Genomic DNA, 18,427 nt, shown 5'->3' on the forward strand with positions numbered 1-18,427 from the left:
CTTTCTGCAGGCCTCTTTGTGTAGCAGACATTCATTCCCATAGGTCTTTCCTACCACACTGCACACTGGTGCCCTCTGCCTGATTGCATGAGTCAGTGCCAACATGTGAAACTGAATGTTAGGATGTGCAAAAAAACCGCTGTGCTTCATGATTTTATACCAAAACTGACATGTTCTTTCTTATGTGTATATGAGTATGAATTACAAATACAAAAAATCATGTAAATGAGAATGAACATTTTTTATAGAACCCAAAACTGAAAATAATCAAAATACCAAATGGACTGTTGGACGGTTCAAAATAATGCTACATGGTGTTTACCGTGGACATGACCGAGGACAAACACACTTGGGGACGAGGGCTTCATTTTCTTGAATTACCTGGCACCAGGATCCCATTGGACTATGGCATTTCAGCAGCTCACAAAGCTTTTCTGTAACAGTAAAAAACATCAGTGTCTTCTTTCCCCGATTATAAGCTTGTTGAACTTTACCAGTTAAATGCATAGCTGCTGACAGAATAAACAATAAAATAGACTGACACAGAACCTTGAATTAGTAATTAAATCAATTCTTTGGTTGCTATTGTCTGAAAAGAAAAAGCAGCGCTTGAATACAGCGCAAAGATGACCTCTGACTGCCAGACAGGATGTGAACTCTATATACTTACTTCTGTAAGAGGAAATATCTCTCCAGAGAGGGGCAATAGTATGTACATTATACAATCACATAAACTGGTAAACTAAATAGGCAGGATCAGAACTAAAAGCTTTATCTTACAAAAAAACCAAAGGTGCTGCCAACGCAAGAAAAAAAACAAAAAACTCAAATCAAACAGAAAAGGAGGTGAAAACAAGAGATTGATTGACATAGACAAGCTGTGATGATGATCAAAGAACAATGAAAACCAAGGAGCATGTGTACTTGCAGGGGGTTAATATGAAGAGTGAATGCAGGTGATTGATGAGTACAGGGAACAAGCATGGTGATCAAGTCAAAGGCAACTGAGGGCTTCAGGAGATAATGACAGATAACAGGTAAAACTCTGAAACCGACTATAGCGAAGAGCTAGAAACTAGACAGAATACACAAGAAATAAATCTGTACAGAAATAAACAATAACTTAAACAGCTTATGACTAAACATCCATTGAGAGCTGAACAAAGGCAAAGACACCACCAAAGCAGGAATAACCCAACAAAACCCACAGACCATGACATTGCTGTTTGACTTCTGTTGTCCCTGCTGCCCCTTTTCTTGCGCGCTAATTCGCTATACTGAACAGCCAATCAGAGGGATCTCTCCCACTGACAGATGTACCACCGGTTCTAGAGGTTAAACAGGCTGCAAAAAGACATAGATGGAGTCCAACAATGGCTTCGAGGCGAAACACCAAAGGGTGACAAAAGTTCACTGACGCTCTAGATGTGCCCAATAGCCAGTTGTTGGTTTAGTGTATAGTAGCCGTATAATTGCAAAGAATTTGTGAATCTTATCATCCATGTCTTGCTAATATTCAATGTTCCGCCTTTTGTAAGGAGCAAGGAAGGCGGAAGTATCTAATTCGTGGAACCTTATGCAAGAGATTGTTAGTTTTCACATGTGCTTTTTTACTTTACTTTCACTGGCAATTCCTGACTTTCTACTGCGCTCTCACCAGGAAATTATTCATCTTAGGAGTAAGAAATACATTAAAATTGATGTACATGACAGGTCGACGTGTTACAAAAAACATGGTAGGACGTGATACAAAATAATAACCCTTCAAAGATGATGGGAATTATGATTTTTGGTCTTCGAGAAACTTTGCATTAAAAAAAATAGACAAATAAACTCAGTATACACAGTTTGTTGTTGGGTCAATACATTTTTTTTTTTACATGGAATTAAACCCATGCCATACAAGCAGTATTTTAAAACAATGCATGCCCAAATTCTGCATGCCTTAAACAAGCATAGTGATTATGATGAAACTATGACGAAACGCTTTGGTCAACTTGTTGAAATGCTCGTCAAAGTTTAAAATGATAATCTGTTTTTCGACATCAATAAGTAAAGAAAGAAATTAATTCTAAAAAGTTGTCATCTTATGTGTTTGTTCAATTTCTAACCACATATCATAGTGTCACAACATTTGTGATAAATAACTGACGGTTTTACCTGGCTTAACTCTGCCAATGTACGGTCTCAGGCTCTCCTCAGCTTGCCTCTGTCTGCGCTGAGCTCTGCCTCCCTGAACCGAACACACACAGTCACATATTTCAGAAAGTCCATGCTCATCATGCTCTGTGATATATAGTGAAAGTATCGTGTGTTTTGATGCCATTGCAGATGCATCATAGGCATACCCTAAACTCGAATAAAGTGATATTCAATAGGTATAAATCTTTATTATCAGCCTTTAATCTAAATCATATTTATCATATCAGAATTTTCAGAAAACTTTGTAGTCTGCGCCAGGTCCACATCTGCCCTCAGAGTCTTCCCAGATCAAATGGAAAACAGGTGACCAAAAGTACTGAGGCCACACCACCATAACTCAGGAATTTTTCTTTTCAACACCTATAACAAACCAACAGCAAGCAGGTGAGTGCAACAGCAAGCAGGTGAGGGAAGAAGAGAATCACGAAGTTCCTCTATCTTTTGTTGAAGTTACAAACATGCCCATGAAGAAATCTCTGATCACAATAACATAATTACTGGTTGTGAATTCAAATGCACATTCAGGGATGTTCTCATAGACATGTGTAAATATAGCACAACATACCATGGCTGAATAAGGATGAATGAGGAAAAACAAGGCAAGCATCAAGCTCAGGTTCATGGTGGAGACATCAAATGGGCTAAAGGAGGAGAATGACAATTTTTGCTTTAGGAGAGAAACTTTATACTCTGCTGCGGCAAGCATAGCTATGACAACGATCTCTGAACATGCAACAGGAAACTGATTGAGTGTGTGAATGTGAATTCATATATTTTTTTCCAGAAGTGTCCTTCAATTTCCTTTTTATCAATCAATAGAAACGGAATAATGATCAGTTCAGACAGCTTATTTTCTGTTAATAGAGGCATTTTTCATTTTTTCTGCTGTGGTGTAATTTACAGACAATTACAGTCACTCTGATAGCATACCAAGAAACAATGTAGCTCTTTGAGTTCATTTATTTAAAAAAAAAAAAAATCCTTTTTTATGGTTTGAATTACACCAAGAGAGCACCCAGCTTTGAGTTGGGTTATTTGACTCAAATAAGTCCATTTCTATGGACATTCTCTCTCTGAAAGCTTGAAAATAAATAATTAAATTAAAAAAACTTACCTTGGGACTCTGTTACTCCTTATTCGATTGTTTTTTTTTCCCTTGTTAGTGCTCTCCTTCTTCACCAAGTTGCAAGATACTTCTTTTCTCTCCGTGTCTCACCACCTACTGTCAGACTATACTTTCTTCAGACCGCTGCAGGTGTCTTTTCCTTTTTTCTCTCCATTCGATCCATCGCTCTAAAGAAAATAAAATATAATAATATATATCTATATATATACATGTGGCAGCGCCTCCTCACTCTCTTCACTTTATCCCTTTTTTCCTCATATATATAATATGTATGTATTCACATTCTTACCTTATCTAACCCCTCTCTTCTGCTTTTCCTGTCCTGTCTGACACTTTCTCCTATGCCGTTGTTCGGTTGAGAGCAGATGAGTAGACTGGTATCTGATCTTAGTGTTGGCTAAAGAAACAGAGGACATGAGATGCAGAGGATGAGTTTCTTAAGAGGTGGAATGGTTTTTCTTTGAAGCTTGCTAAAGTTCATGAGCCAGAGCGATGATTTATGAACCAAAGAAAACATGTGGCAGCGCCTCCTCACTCTGTCTTCACTTTATCCCTTTTTTTTTCCTCATGTTGAAACTCCCCTCTAGGGAGGAAAGGACAGTGAGTTTGAGAAAAGGCGCTCAAAAAATGATGAACTGTGACAGGCAACAAAAGGGTAAAGGCTGCTCTCTAGTGGTTAAAATAGTCAGTAACATTGTCGTGCAACATCTGTGGGGCATCAGGGGAAAATGTCTTAACAAACAAGTTGTCTGCTAGTTGTGTCATTTCCTTCTGGAATGTGAGTTCTTTTGTTTTTGAAATTGGCTTTTTGACTCATTTCAGTCCTCCTGAAATATTCACTGAAACCTTGCCCAAAACATTCTTCCTCATCAAACTCCTCTTGTTGTGCAGAGGAGGAATTTAATATTAAATTGGGAAGAAAACACAACACAAAAGAAATGCATTATTAAAATATAATAAATAATAAATGACATACAGCGTTGAAGAAAACAGTTTATGTAGCTCGTTGGTAAAGTAACTTGTTTATTAGTTTTCTTTTTGTTATGATCAAAGTATGACTACATTGACAACTATGTAAAGCAAGCAGGGCCCAAGGCCCTGGGGGGCTTTAATAGTTATAACGTATCTTTTTATGGAGTTGGATTTATTCTAGTAAGGAATACACAGTATTGATGAGCATAATGACAGTTTAGGTACAGATTTGATTGGTATACAGATTGATAATGAGATTTCTCTAACTGTAAAACATGAGTAAAAAAGATCTAACCTCTTACATTAACCCAAGCCACTCTCTTTTGTCTGGAAATAGCAGCGCAATAATTTCACTACCAACATCTGCTGTGGGTAATTAGAACTCTCCCTGTTCTTTGTGTATGACACTATAATGCTCTTTGTTTATTTTTGAGGTTGCACTGAGTAAAGTGATGGCTAACTGAACTGTAATATATTTTTACAGTAATATTTTGTCCACCCAGTTAACATTCATAAAGGGGTAAAATACAGGGGAACTTTACAAGTTTTCTAAAAAGTACACTTCATGAAACAGCTGCTGTTTTATCTCGTATAGATGTTCCTAGGAAAGTGTTTTGTGGGTGTATACTTTAGAAGTACTGCATTGCAAAATATATAATTGTATGATAAGCACTTACACACAGAAATGAGATTAATTAGTTTCATTTAACTAAAAACTGATTAAAAAACTATGAGCTGTGAAGTAAATAATCACACTCAGTTCATGCCTTAAGTATCTCTCTCTAAAAAGGTCTCTTTTCCAATGGGTTTCTAAGATGCAACCAATGACTTTGTTAAAGGTTTATTGGTCATTTTTATTGTACTGATTCATAGATCACTAAACTATAAGTTTGGGAAAACACAGTTCAGCTATTGTCTCAATCATGCGGACGGTTTGTCTTGCCCCTTGGCAAACCAAGTTTTTTTTTTTACTTGAAATGATTTGTTAACTGACCTTTAAATTAAAAAAAAACAAAACACAGTTTAAGCGACTATTTAATTAGATAAGGTAGCTTTTAAACCCATTATGATACACTTGATAAAGTATTATTGGCTATGGACGGATTAGTAAAACATCAAAGGAAGGCAGACCCAGAAGGCTCAAGGAGTAAGTAGCCACTAATGTTATCCCAGAAACATATTTAATAAAAAACACACATTAACAAACTGAGATGATAAATCAATTTAAAGGAAGTCACATATAATAGGAGAACTTATTAAAGATGTATAATAAGACCACAGAAAAGACAACAAAGACATGCAAATGGACAAATATGAGACGTAAAATTACCTAAATGATCATAGATTGTATGCAATGTGATCCAAATCAGACACAAGGGATCAAAATGGGACCTGACACAGCCAAAAGTAGATGAAGTGAGGTGTCCAATGGCCAAAGAATGTAATAAATGACCAGTTTAAATCAGAAACACAAAAATAATCAAACGTGTGGCACAAATTGAGCACAGAAATGCAAAACCACCAGAAAGTGACACAGAACGACCGCTATGGGATAGAAAAAAAATGAACAGTTTTAAAAAGAGTCATAACAAAGATATATGTTGTATCTAAGTGGTTTGAGGTTGTTATGTGTCTTTTAAAGTCTGTGTTTCCTAGTCCACAGTAGCACAATATTTTACAAGTCTGCGCAAAGGGAAACCATTCTCTAACAGTCTGTCTACAACTGCATACACCTACAACTTCAAACCAGCGCTACTACTGGCTAACACTAAACACATTAAATGGGTTCACGTGCACAGATTTAACCCAACTCTGCACGCTCACCAACTGACGTCATATCAGCGACCGGCACTAACGCTGAAGTTAAATAGCTTTTCAGCTTTCTATGTTGGAATCTACTACCTTACAAGACAGGGACAAACCTGTAATAATGTAGGTAAAATAAAAGTGGACAAACAGAACCACAAATATACACATATGTCGGTAAACAACCGGTAGGAGCATAGACAGGAGATTAGCGTGCAAAGTCACCCCTCGAGACCCGGTGACAGCAGCACGCTCCGCCCAGCAGTTGGAAGCGAGAGGAGGGAGAATGTCGGAATGACAAGCTGCTATGGGGAGTCAGTCTGTACACTGTGGCATGTAGTCTCCTGCTGCGGGTAGTTTATCAACAAAGCCAGGAGTGTTTCGTGATAGGGTTTTTACTTCGTTTACTTGACCATATTTTCTTTACTTTTGCTCGTTTCTTGCTTTTCGGACCAGCTTTTCACTCGGTACTGCTCGGACAGTTTGTCCGGTGGTGTAACTAACGGTTCAGAAACACAGTAGTTTGGGGATTTTCTCAACCGTTACATATCTACTGGAAAAGCGAGCTACTCTCGACATTGTACTGAATTTAAGCTTTGCTTGTTTATTTGTTTGGTAGTGACACGCACGTGACGGTTCCGGAGCCAGGAGCTTGTCAGTGAACTTGTGTGATGGCTACAGTATGGGCTAGCCTCAACTTCATCAAATCACCTCACCGTCTTGTAAACAGAAAGTAAAACATTAGCTTCCGTTTCTTATTTACAGCACGTTATTTACAAGCAAGTGGACTGTTTGGTGACACAACGACAACGTTGAAGCCATGAGTGCGCCTTTAAGCGGCATGATTCAGGTAAGTGCAGCCTTGTGTGCATCGGCTTAGGTAAGAGCTGTTATCACTTTAAAACGATGATTGTATTTATGTGTGACTTTACTATGGTAACTACCCATTTATTTGTGCAGTATACTGTGTTTGTATGTATAAAACTAACTCCAAATGAGCCTTTGACGAACTGTCAGTGGTGAGGCAGAAGAGGCCATGTTTGTTTTCCAGCATCATCACCCCCCAGGGTCACAACATGTCCTGAAAGGGTACCAGGAATGAGGTTGAACAAGCCTTTATGTTATAAGAACACAAGGAGATACTAATTATATAACAGAAATATAACATATAGAACAGAAATTGTGCACTCTGATTTTATAATGTACTATCTCTGGAGTATTGCTTCTTGACAAGCATCTCAGTCTTGTTAATTAGAGGTAGGTCTATATTCTGTGATATTCGTAGTTATAGGAATTATTGTTATAGGAATAAATGAAAACTGAGGATAACTCACACTGTCATAAAGTTAGGTTCAGCTGACAGGAGTGAGTTCAAATTTAACCAAGGTTTTCAATTCATTCCCCGACGGTAGCTAGCCGCACATAATTGTATTTTTATACCACAACTGAAGTTTCTGTCAGTCCCTACCATGGCGTCTGCGTATGCATGTGCGTTCCATTTTTAGCTTCAATCTATAACAACCCAGACAGTGTGAAGCGCCACGGCATCGGTGCAGCAACACACATTGGGATAACGTGACTGACTGTCCTAAGCGTCATTGAGCTGGACACCCCTGTGGTTTCTCCAGTGTTAGGGTGGGGCTGCACACACATGCAGATCCACGTGTGTGTTCCTCAAGCACCTGTTGGCAAGAGTCCTGGAGCGCCACCTTGGCGGAGGGTGTATTTACTATCTGATTCCTCCCAACAACAGCTGACCGTCTACACTGTGCAACTGCCTGCTAAAGACCACCCAAAAAGCAGTACAATAAAAGAGGGGTTTTTCCCGGCTGCAAGTCTCACGTTGTCTGCTTTTCCTCATGTGTGCCCTGACATTCTGCGTCTATGTAATGTGGCCATGTGTGAAAACGCTGTGCGTCGTCGTCATTCCAAGACAGCGTGGTGCCCATCAAGGGTACCCTTGAGGCAGATAAGAGATTAAAATGTGCTTTCATCCCGCTTTATGGGGCTTTTTACTGCATAAAGACAAGTTGAGATGTTTGTTTGGCAGCGCCAGAATTCACTGGCTGAAAGAGTCAGCAGAGTGAGTGTTGAACAGCTCCCCAGACTATCGGAAATGAACTGTATACAATCGGACTTTCTTCCTTTTTCTGACTTCTGTTATTGAGGCACTTTATTGATGCATAATTATTTTAACTATAGTGAAGAATTTGATAGCTGAGTACTTAAGATGTCCAGAGATGATGTCCGTCAGTGTCATTGTGGTTATGGTTCTGCCTTCATGTGTGTGTTGTGATGTTGTGCTCATGGCAGAGTGACTTGACTTTTCTTTTATCCTCTTTGCCCTCTTCTGTCTCTGCATGTGGCCCATCATTAGAGCTATACTTAGCCATGCTTATCAGCACTGTCAGTCCCGTCGGTAAGACCGCAGATGTTTAAAGTCTTGGAATAGCTCAGTACCCAGAATGGAGACACAAGATCTCAGATAAACGGACACAGGGTCAGAAACTGACAGGCACGTGGAGCTTAAGTGTTCTTCAGAGATCAGGAAATGATGTTGGAATAAAAAAGATAGGTAAAATCTTTGCATGTTATCGCATTCAGGTCGCACTGTGTGGTTACTTTTCATGTTTATCTTGGTTAAATTTGTTTTTTTCAGCTGGAACTTTTTCACCTGACAAGACGGCTTTTGGTGCATTTGAGCTACGTCTGAGTACATTTGATCAATGCGAGATCGATGGGATACGTAAACAACTAACAATAAAGTGAGGAAGTAAGACAGACATTACACAAATACTGTAAATTGACTTTCTGTGGCAAACCACACCCTGACTTGTAGAAAGTGTTATGTGAAAGTTTAATGATATTTTCCTTTCTGTACTCTATTATAAAGAAGTAATATGGAATCGATTGAATTTCTCTTAGCTTTTTGTGAGTGTAGGAGCCTGTCTGCTTTGTCTGAATCATGTAATTGCACAGGGTTTATTATGAACACAAGGCAGACTGGTGGCAAAAGGTTTGTTTTCTTGACGATTTATTGATAAGATATTGCGTTGCCAGCATGATCGCACTACGCGGCGCATATTTTCAGTGAAGGGCTACACGGTGGTATGGTGGTTAGCACTGTTGCCCCACAACAAGAAGGTCCTCACTTTGAATCTTAGCTTGGGCCTTTTTGTGTGGACTTTGCATATTCTCCCTGTGCATATGTGGGTTCTCTTCATGTACTCTGGCTTCATCCCACAGTAGCAAAAAAATCATGCACGTTGGGTTGATTGACAGGAAGTGTTCAGGAAGGAAAACATGTTATTTCACTCCTAATCTTGGATGTTTGACAGTCATAATCTGCATAAAGCTCCTTCATACATCCATAGGGTATGTTTCACTGAAGACCTCAAGTGGAAAAGATGAGAGGAGTTGATTTTCTAGGCTTATACTGTATGTGTCAGCATCAGGTAATGTAATCGGTATTAAACTTTCACTGCGATAGGTCGCAGGGTCACTCGTCTTAAAACCTTTAAGTCTCATTGAATAATCCATAAAAGTCATACGATAAAACCTTTCTGTCCGTCGGATGAGATACCGAACAGGTGCTGAAGACTGTGTGCTCTGTGATAAGGCTGGATGTTTGCTTTCAGTCGCTCGACTAAACACTGCAGAGTCATTCTCAGTCACCATATGGGACATGCTGTTATGTGCAATCTTTTGTTCAAAAGAGGTGCTATGACCTGCGTGTCATAAAGTGCCAATGACTCATGTTTCTGCGTCCATTTCATTTGGTATTATTTCTATTTTTTCTTGGTCATTGAGTGCTGCCCTGTGATATGACTCCTATATTTGGATTTTACTCAGGGGAATAAAATGTCCTTCCTGCATGGTATTGCTTTACAGACAGTAATTCTTTGGACAAACATGTGAGGCCTTAGCTCTGCAGACGATGGTTGAAGTCTTTTGAGACTGCTAGGTGCAGTAACATTTGGCTCATTACTTGTGTCTTGTTCAACAGAAAAACAAATGCTGTCCCAAACCTGCACACGCATGAATGTGATATTCAAATGCCGTGTTTGCATGTCAGACTGAACTGCAGCGTCATCTAACTTTGGCTCGTAATGGATTTCATTGTGTTCAGATCAGTTTACGCAACAGGGACACAGTCAGGCACACTAGTCTCTCATCAGTTCAGCCCAGTGGGATCCTGAGGTGAATGAAAATGTTAGTTTTTCACCGGAGGCACTCTTTTGGACGTGTTCCATTCTAGTTTCATCAGGTGACCTAATAGTTTGACACAAAGGCCCAGCATTTGATGGCTATTACCCACCAAGCCTGGCCTGATTTAATGTAAAGATGCCCTGTTCTCTTCTGGCCTCTGAAATGATCTGCCTTACAAATATTGCCGTGACATGGAGAAGTTTTTGTTTAGAAAGATCACTGGAAAAGAATGAGGCACAGGAAAGAGGGAAGTGGGACAAGGAGGAAGTTGACCTAATTATAGTAGAGTATTGTCCATTCACATGAGATAAATCCACAAGGAACATGATCTATTAAAAAGTTACAAGCCAGACTTACAGTAAGTTTCATTTTTACTGCCCTTACCCAGTGTGTGTGTTTGTGTGTGTGTATGCTGTAAGGAATGTGTGCTGTCCAGTGTGGCTGGAAGGAAAAAGTCAGATTAGAGTTTGCATTTGTTTCATCAAACCAAATACCCAATAAGCAGCACAGTATTGGAGCTAGAGATATTCTAAACAAACTCACATGTCATCATGAAAAGTTGTTGATACAGCAGAGAGTGAGGTCATTGTTCTGTTATCAAAGACTGGCTGGGTAAAGCCAGGAGGTTGCTGAAATGGTCACGGACCCTGCATGTGACCTAGAGTCGAGAGTTGTGTTTAAATGGGCTTGTTTTCGTTTCATGAGTCACGTGACAACTGTAATAAAAGCTTAATCTTTCAGTGCATAATGACGTGGCTGTACCTTTTTGTGATTACCCAAGTGGAAATTCATTTGAATGCAACATTATGCTTTATAGCATGCTTCTAGGCTCTGTGTTTGTTTATGAAAAGTTACTTGTGTTCTAATCTGATATGATGGATATCTCGGAGACTTTTGCAACAACAAGAATTGCTTCCTGTGTGCTGCCGTTTCAATTTAGGTTATTGTTTTGGCGATTATCTGGTGTTATTCTGTGAAAACAGTGATGGAGACAAACATTTGTTGACTGATCTCCCCAGTCCTTGTCTCCACTGACAGGGTGGAGTGTCTTCGTGGTCAATGTTACATCTACATGTGCATGAATTCTGTGTGATATTCCGAGCTAAAACTTTGAGGCCATATTCAGCAACAGGCTAACATAAGGCTGTAATTTTCATTAGTGGTGGATATTCAGCCTGTGATTTAATTGTTTAAAATATTTACCACATTACAGCTTTTTTTTTTAGTAAAAAATAAAAATTCTTCAAAATAATTCCTTCCTTAATAATTGGTCACACATAACTGTATTGTATTAATATTCACATCTTCATTGTAAACAAATTAATAACATCGCTAATTACATTGGTCGGCAGCTCTGTTTCAGACTGATACCTCCGGTTCAGGCTGGTCCTCATCCTCAACACGCACGTCTCTTTTTTTTAATCGCGGAAAATATTTTTCGATACTCATCTGGATTGAAGCAGCAAACATTCAGTGTAAGAGTTTAAAAAACCGACTTTATTTGATTCACAGCTGCTAGTGTTTAGACCTCGACAACCAAACAAATTTTTTTTTTTTACGGCAAACTTGCGACTAGTTAACTTTATAAAGAAGGCGTAATCGCTTGTTTGCTATGGGTCGTGTCGGGACAACATTGTATTAAAAATATAAAATATTTTTATAGGACTTTTTAATGTGTGATTTTATAAAGTTGCACGTGATACCAACCTTTTGTGAATTTCACCAACCGTCTTCTTTCGGTTGAGCTAATCTAACGCGACGCTGAAGCTAGCAAGCTTCCACGCTTCCAGGGACGATCTCGCTGATGGAGACACACGCGGTGTGCACGGAGGGGAGGGGCTGTGTGTGTGTGTGTGTGTGTGTGTGTGTGTGTGTGTGTGTGTGTGTGTGTGTGTGTGTGTGTGTGTGTGTGAGTAGGCTATGTGAGAGAGACGTGTGACTGACAGAGAGACGGAGGGAGAGCAGGGAAAGGAAATGCAGCTTAACGAATACGAGTATTTTTTAAATAGCGTTAAAAAAAATAATAATAACGAAACGCAATATGTGGCGGCCGGTGTTTAATCTGTGGCGCACCGCCACGGATTAGTCTACTGGCAGCTGTAGTTAATTTGTTGTTAGCCCAATTCTTTCATTGGAAGCCCAAGAACAAACTGGAGAAATCTTCAGTTCACAGACAAAGTATTTATTTGGGTCACAGGTAAAGTATGGCAGTGCTGGACTCTCGCAGGATCTCCATCAGAACGAGCCATGATCTCTGGAAATAGGTCATATTTATCTTCTCCGCATTTATCTTAAAGAGGTTGGACGCGACCGAGTATAATTGGCCAGTTACTGCATGAACAGGCCAACCACTGTCCACGTCATGTTCTTGGGACGTGATAAACAACGTGTGTGTGTGTGTTGTTTTTTGGCATGTATCTAATGTAACAGACCTATCTGACAAGATAGAGAAGCTTCATCTGTCCCTGTTATTCAGTCCAGTTCTTACCAGTTATGCTATCTTAAAGTCTTGGACCATTCAGGGACATACATTGTGTAGTATTCAGTGTGGACGGGTACAAAATAGGAACATAGGCTTATTATAAAAATACAGAATATGAATACATAATATCTAAAACAAAGCCAATTATAACACTGTTTATCATCAGTTGACTATGGAAGCTCCTATTCACAGACGGGGTCCACTGATTATGCTTTGCAGATTTTAATTGAAAAAGTTCACTCGTCATATATAGTTATAGACATGTGCTTCATCCAGTCAGCGTGGACAGTTTGGGCAGGTCATACCTCACCAGGGCTAAAGGGGAGAGGGGCATTGTTGGGCATATTGCAGGTAATTAATATTCATGGAGCTATTTTGTTTATCACCTTAAGTACAATATATTAATAAACTTTAAACTTTTTTGTTTTTCTTTACTGTCCAACATGAAGAAAACAAAAAACTGGGAGCTTGCCTTTGTGCATACTTGTCAACAGTCTGTTATCACACAGCCTTTGGCCCCCATCAACATAAACGGCTCTAATGACCTTGATTAACACCTGATCTGTCGCTTCGTGACACTTATCAGCCACTATTTCCCTTGTGGCTGATCAGACGATGAGAGTCAAATGGGGATGTCAGATGCTCATAGTAAGGTTCAAGTGTAGGTCATGTATGGGGCAGGGAACATATGGTGACATGCCTGTCCCTGTGTGTCACACTTAAACACTAAAAACCGAACAAACAGTGTGGTGTTGGTGTATCATGATGATGGTGGTGAGGCTGGACTCTGGGCTGCTAATTAGATTTATTTAAGGGCTGCCAAGATTTTCACCTCTCATCGTCACACCTTAGAAGAGATGAGTCAGGGCAGATTATGCAAACTTTTTAAACTTTCTCACCTCTGAGCTCCTGTGTCGTGACTGCTCAGTAGTATGACTCATAGTGGTCCAGACTTTGTTCGACAGTGTGTTGCTTGAGTTTACTCTGAGGGTATATTCCAAGTGCCACAAAAATGTATTTCTTTCCACCATTCAGAGTCATATTGTCGAAACTATTCCTTGTTATAGTAAGCCCTCAAAATCCTCTACTCCTCTAATGGCAGAACCATTGTAATTATGTAAATGTAGAACAGCTGATTTTGACTGAGGCATGTAATTGAAGCATTACATAAAACAATATAAATCCAAATTAGCCCTTAGAAATTCTGTGTTTAGCCTTTATTCCTGCTGCTAATACAACGAGTGCTGCTTCGGTCTAAATGTTGGGATTATAAGGGAAAGTGGCATCACAGACACAACATGAGACTTTGAGGAGCTGGGAATGCTTACATGGTTTTACTGCCTGCATTTATACAAAATTGGTTGACTGATTGGAACCAGTATCCTGTCAACCATATAATGAGGGGAAAATTAAATTCTCTCTAAATCTTTATGAGACACACAACAATTAGTGTATTTTTACTTGCAGCTGAATGCTACAAAGGGATATCCCCTCTGGTGGTCTCATGATATCCCAGAGCTGCACTTTGCCACCTCAGCTTGTAAAGTTGCCGGTGTTGGGAGGATTACATGTGGCGTTTGTATTTAGATGGTGTACAATATTGTGAAAAAAAAACAAGAACATTTGACTTCTACAGTTAAAAAGTTAATAATTATGAATTATTTTTCTGGAGCATTGTTTTCAATGATCTTTCCCTCTTGCTGCATGCTGGGTGGGGTTCCTGAAAGACGCCCTTTCAAATATTAATGCACTCTTGAAAGCTGTGTTCTCTCCACCCACACATCCATCTTCATACGCCATACAACTTGCATTACACGCACACAACAAACACACTTGGCAAGATAAAGCCAAGCAGCAGATAGCACAACCTCTGAAGTGTCTTCCTTTTCCTGTGCTCTGCTCTCTTTGTGGGTGCAGCATTTCGAGTTTAGATGATGGAGGAAACAAAGTGCAGTGGCTGGGTTTAGCTCTCATCCTTATGAATGATTTTGACATGAAAGTGATTGGCATATCAGCAGAAGTTCACACAGCTAAGGTAATATTTTCCTACACATTTTTTTGTAAGTTAGTAAAGAATGTAAATAACTCTGAAAGACGCAATCCTGTGATTTGATCTCTTTTGTGATTGTGTATAAAACATGCAGTGTATACTTACAGAGCAGGTTGCCACACCTTAACTTTCTCCACTTCTGTCTACTCATTGTTTTCCATTGTGGCTCTGTCATTTGATCCACCTCAGCTGGTATAAAAAATTACAGAGCCCTTTATGCTGCCTCATTGGATAAGCATATTTTAGCATCAGTGCAGCTATGCCCAGCATTGCTTTCACTCAATACACATTTGTCTAGCATCAGTGCTGCCTTTCATCCCTGTCTCATTCTATTAGCCTGCTATAATAGCACTCTGCTAATCTCTTCAGGGAGAGAGCTTTGTCCCACAACTGCCCCGTCCAGATGACTGGCCTAGTTATTACTCTACTGAGTCACTCGACTGTGTCTATAAATGAGGTTACACTTTGGTTTGGATTCACTATGTTTTAAAGTCACTCGGGTTGTATTTGATTTTTTTTGCATGTATATATTATCCCTCTATCCACCACACTCTTTGGATTAAAAAGCACCTGGTCTCTATATTTTTTTCTTAAAGGGATAGTTCGCCTCTTTTGACATGAAGCTGTATGACATCCCATATTAGCAATATCATTTATGAACATTGACTTACCCCCTGCTGCGTCCTCCTGAGTTCCAGGCGAGTTTTGGCGTTGACGAAGCTAGTCCGGCTAGTTGGCTGGGGCTAAAATAAAGCGTCTTGCTTCTCAAAACAATATGCGTTCAAAAGAGTAATACATTTGCATCACAAAATCGTTTTGCATGAAAAAGTCAGACCTCACTTTGCTTGGCGATATTTTTGCGTCATTTGATATCAATGCGTCCAATGTAAAACCGTGCAGACCGAAGAGCAGACCGAGCAGTCCCCTGTTTCTGAGCAGCAAACACCGTAACAGGTGCAGCTATCGCTAGGTGGCTTGACGCATTGATATCAAGGGAGGCAAAAATAGCTGCAAGCGATGTGAGGTCTGACTTTTTCTAGATCGACGATTTTGTGATGCAAATGTATTACTCTTTTGAACGCATATTGTTTTGAGAAGCAAGACGCTTTATTTTTCTAGCCCCAGCCAACTAGCCGGACTACCATCGTGGACGCCAATACTCAGCTGGAACTCGGCTCACAGGACGCAGCGGGGGGTAAGTCAATGTTCATAAATGATATTGCTAATATGGGATGTCATACAGCTTCATGTCAAAAGAGGCGAACTATCCCTTTAAGACTGGTCAACAAAGTGACTGTTTCTTGGATGGTCAATAAACCTATGAAACAAATCTATTTCCTTAACGTTGAGCCACCTACATGACATGCTAAACCTGGTCCTGCACCATGAAAGACGGAAGATAATATAGAAAGAAAGAATTAAACGATGTAAAGAGGAGATCAAATCAAACTCAAATCAAACTTTATTTATATAGCACTTTTCATACTAAAAAGCAGCACAACAAAAGTGCTTTACATAATCAAATCAATTCATGCATTAACTCGCACACAGAACCCCCCCAACATGAGCAACATCAATATCAACAACAATCAACATTAAAATCTGGCTTGACGCTGAAGTGAGGAAATGACATCTTGGGGATCTGTCCACACCGGGAGCCAGCCCACCAATGACCACAGAGGCCGGCCACCACGGGGAACCGCCCAGATCAGGGCAGGCCGGCATCCACACCACAGCCAGGGCTGCAGTGCAGGATCCCCCAGCCACCCCGAACCAGGGCGATCCCCACGGCAATGACCCCACAGACCGAGTGGGCATAGTACCCGGTGTGGAAGATCCCCATGAGGAAAAACACTGGATAAATAAGTATATGATAAGTATATAATAAAATAATTAAAAAATAAATATTAAAAATTAGGGATGAATAGATAAAAGTAAACTAAACCCAAACAAATATATAAATAAATAAATGGAGAAAAAAAATTCAGCTGTAAGCTGAAGTTTCCAAGTTTCCTCCTTCAGTTTTTTTTTTATTATTATCTTACAGTCCAGGTGCACTTAAATTACCCAGATTTATTTGCATACTTAATCTATTCAATTATTAACACTGCGATTATGTTTAGAAAGCTATTTTATAATGTAACTGTCGGCTACAAATTGCTCTTCATAAGAAATCTCCTGTGCAGATTTACCGCAGAGATAAGAAAAAGTCCCTCTGTGCAGGTTTTCTGAGTGATTACTAAATTTTTCTAATCCTTCAAATACATTAGGATGGTTTTATTCAGTCCTATTTGCTCTTTTTATAGTGGCTTCAAATTAAACCTCTTTATTAAGTGTGGAATGATGCAATGCTGATTCTGTCTCAGAAAAATAAAGATGATAAAACCGACAAAGTGGCAGACAAAGTGTCTGAATCTAAATTGGTTACAGCTGTATCTTAAAAGATAACACCCCTTAGGTCATTATTTGAAGCTGGAAACCCACAAAGTTACTTATACATTTAGTTTCACAATCAGTTTAGACTTTTTTTTTAACAGGGTGTCTTTTTTTTGATGAATAATGTTTGTTTCATAAAAGTGTGTTGAGTTTTTTATTTTTTTACTGACAATAGAAAATATTTGCCTTTGTTTTTACTATTTTCTGAATATCTTTAGTTACTGTAGTCTTTAGTGTTCTGTATTCTTCTAGTATATGTTTGAATCTGCTTTCAGTTACCATTATGCAGATGATACTTGTATAATTCAGCTTGAGTTGTAGCCACTCATAATTTCCTCATAAAAAAGGGAATAAATGGTCCCGTGTTGTGATTTCCCACAGAAACAAGAAACTGTTCCTACATCTGCTGTCATTGTGCTTGGTTTAGAAGTTAAATGAAAAGTTAATTTAGTTTGATATACCACCCAGCAGAAAGACAGTACCAAAGCTTTGTAATGATAGGGAACCATGAGCACTGTAAGATGGATATAGACCGGCTAAACAGCAGGACAGGGGATTTACTGTGTGTAGTAAAGCACCTCCATTCAAGCGTAGCTTCAATGACCCAATAGATCACAGCCCTCAGGCTGTCTCATCTCATCTGCACCATCCTGTTACTCCTAAAGAATAGATCTCTGTAGTTTGTGTTCATGTGCGGTACAACAATGAAAGCTCTTGCAGAAATGAGCCCTCATTTTACTGCAGATTTGAGTTTTCAGCTTTCCTTTCCCAGTTACTCTCCACATGCTGTCCTCTGAGTCTGAAATGAAGGAAATCCTCGTAGCCGCACTGTCAGGAAGAAATAAAACTCAGACAGTAAGAAGAAGATGTCATTTCTCTTTACTGTTCATTTCACACACAGTGATAGCTGCTAAGCTGCAGGTCTGGCAGAAGATATTTCAAAGGGAAGTCTTTCTGCCTCTCAAAAGCACTCCGTTTAACAGAATCGGTCTGTCTATGTCCGTGTATCCCCTCATTTCTTTTCTCCTCTCTTTTCAGCCCATCTTTCCCGTATTGCTGACTTTTTGTGGGATTTCTTAGTGATAATGAAACAAATTAAGATCTGTATCACTGAGAAAATCTGTAACATTGTCAGATCTCCTTA

At 39.4% G+C, this 18,427-nt stretch overlaps 1 protein-coding gene across 5 annotated transcripts in view; it reads left to right on the forward strand.

Annotated features, from left to right (window-relative positions):
- The first annotated feature begins 6,359 nt into the window (after positions 1 to 6,359).
- The window catches only part of ccser2a (coiled-coil serine-rich protein 2a), a 58,534-nt gene continuing 46,466 nt past the window's right edge, over positions 6,360 to 18,427 (forward strand). The window contains exons 1-2 of one of the 5 annotated variants that reach the window (XM_075478607.1): positions 6,366 to 6,956; positions 8,766 to 8,871. The gene's annotated coding sequence lies outside the window, so the exon portion shown is untranslated. Of the gene's footprint in view, positions 6,957 to 8,639; positions 8,682 to 8,765; positions 8,872 to 18,427 lie in introns of those variants that run through there. The other 4 variants (XM_075478612.1, XM_075478621.1, XM_075478616.1 and 1 more) reach the window with 4 other exon arrangements.

This window comes from Odontesthes bonariensis, chromosome 2 (assembly GCF_027942865.1).
Source record: "Odontesthes bonariensis isolate fOdoBon6 chromosome 2, fOdoBon6.hap1, whole genome shotgun sequence".
NCBI lineage: Eukaryota > Metazoa > Chordata > Actinopteri > Atheriniformes > Atherinopsidae > Odontesthes > Odontesthes bonariensis.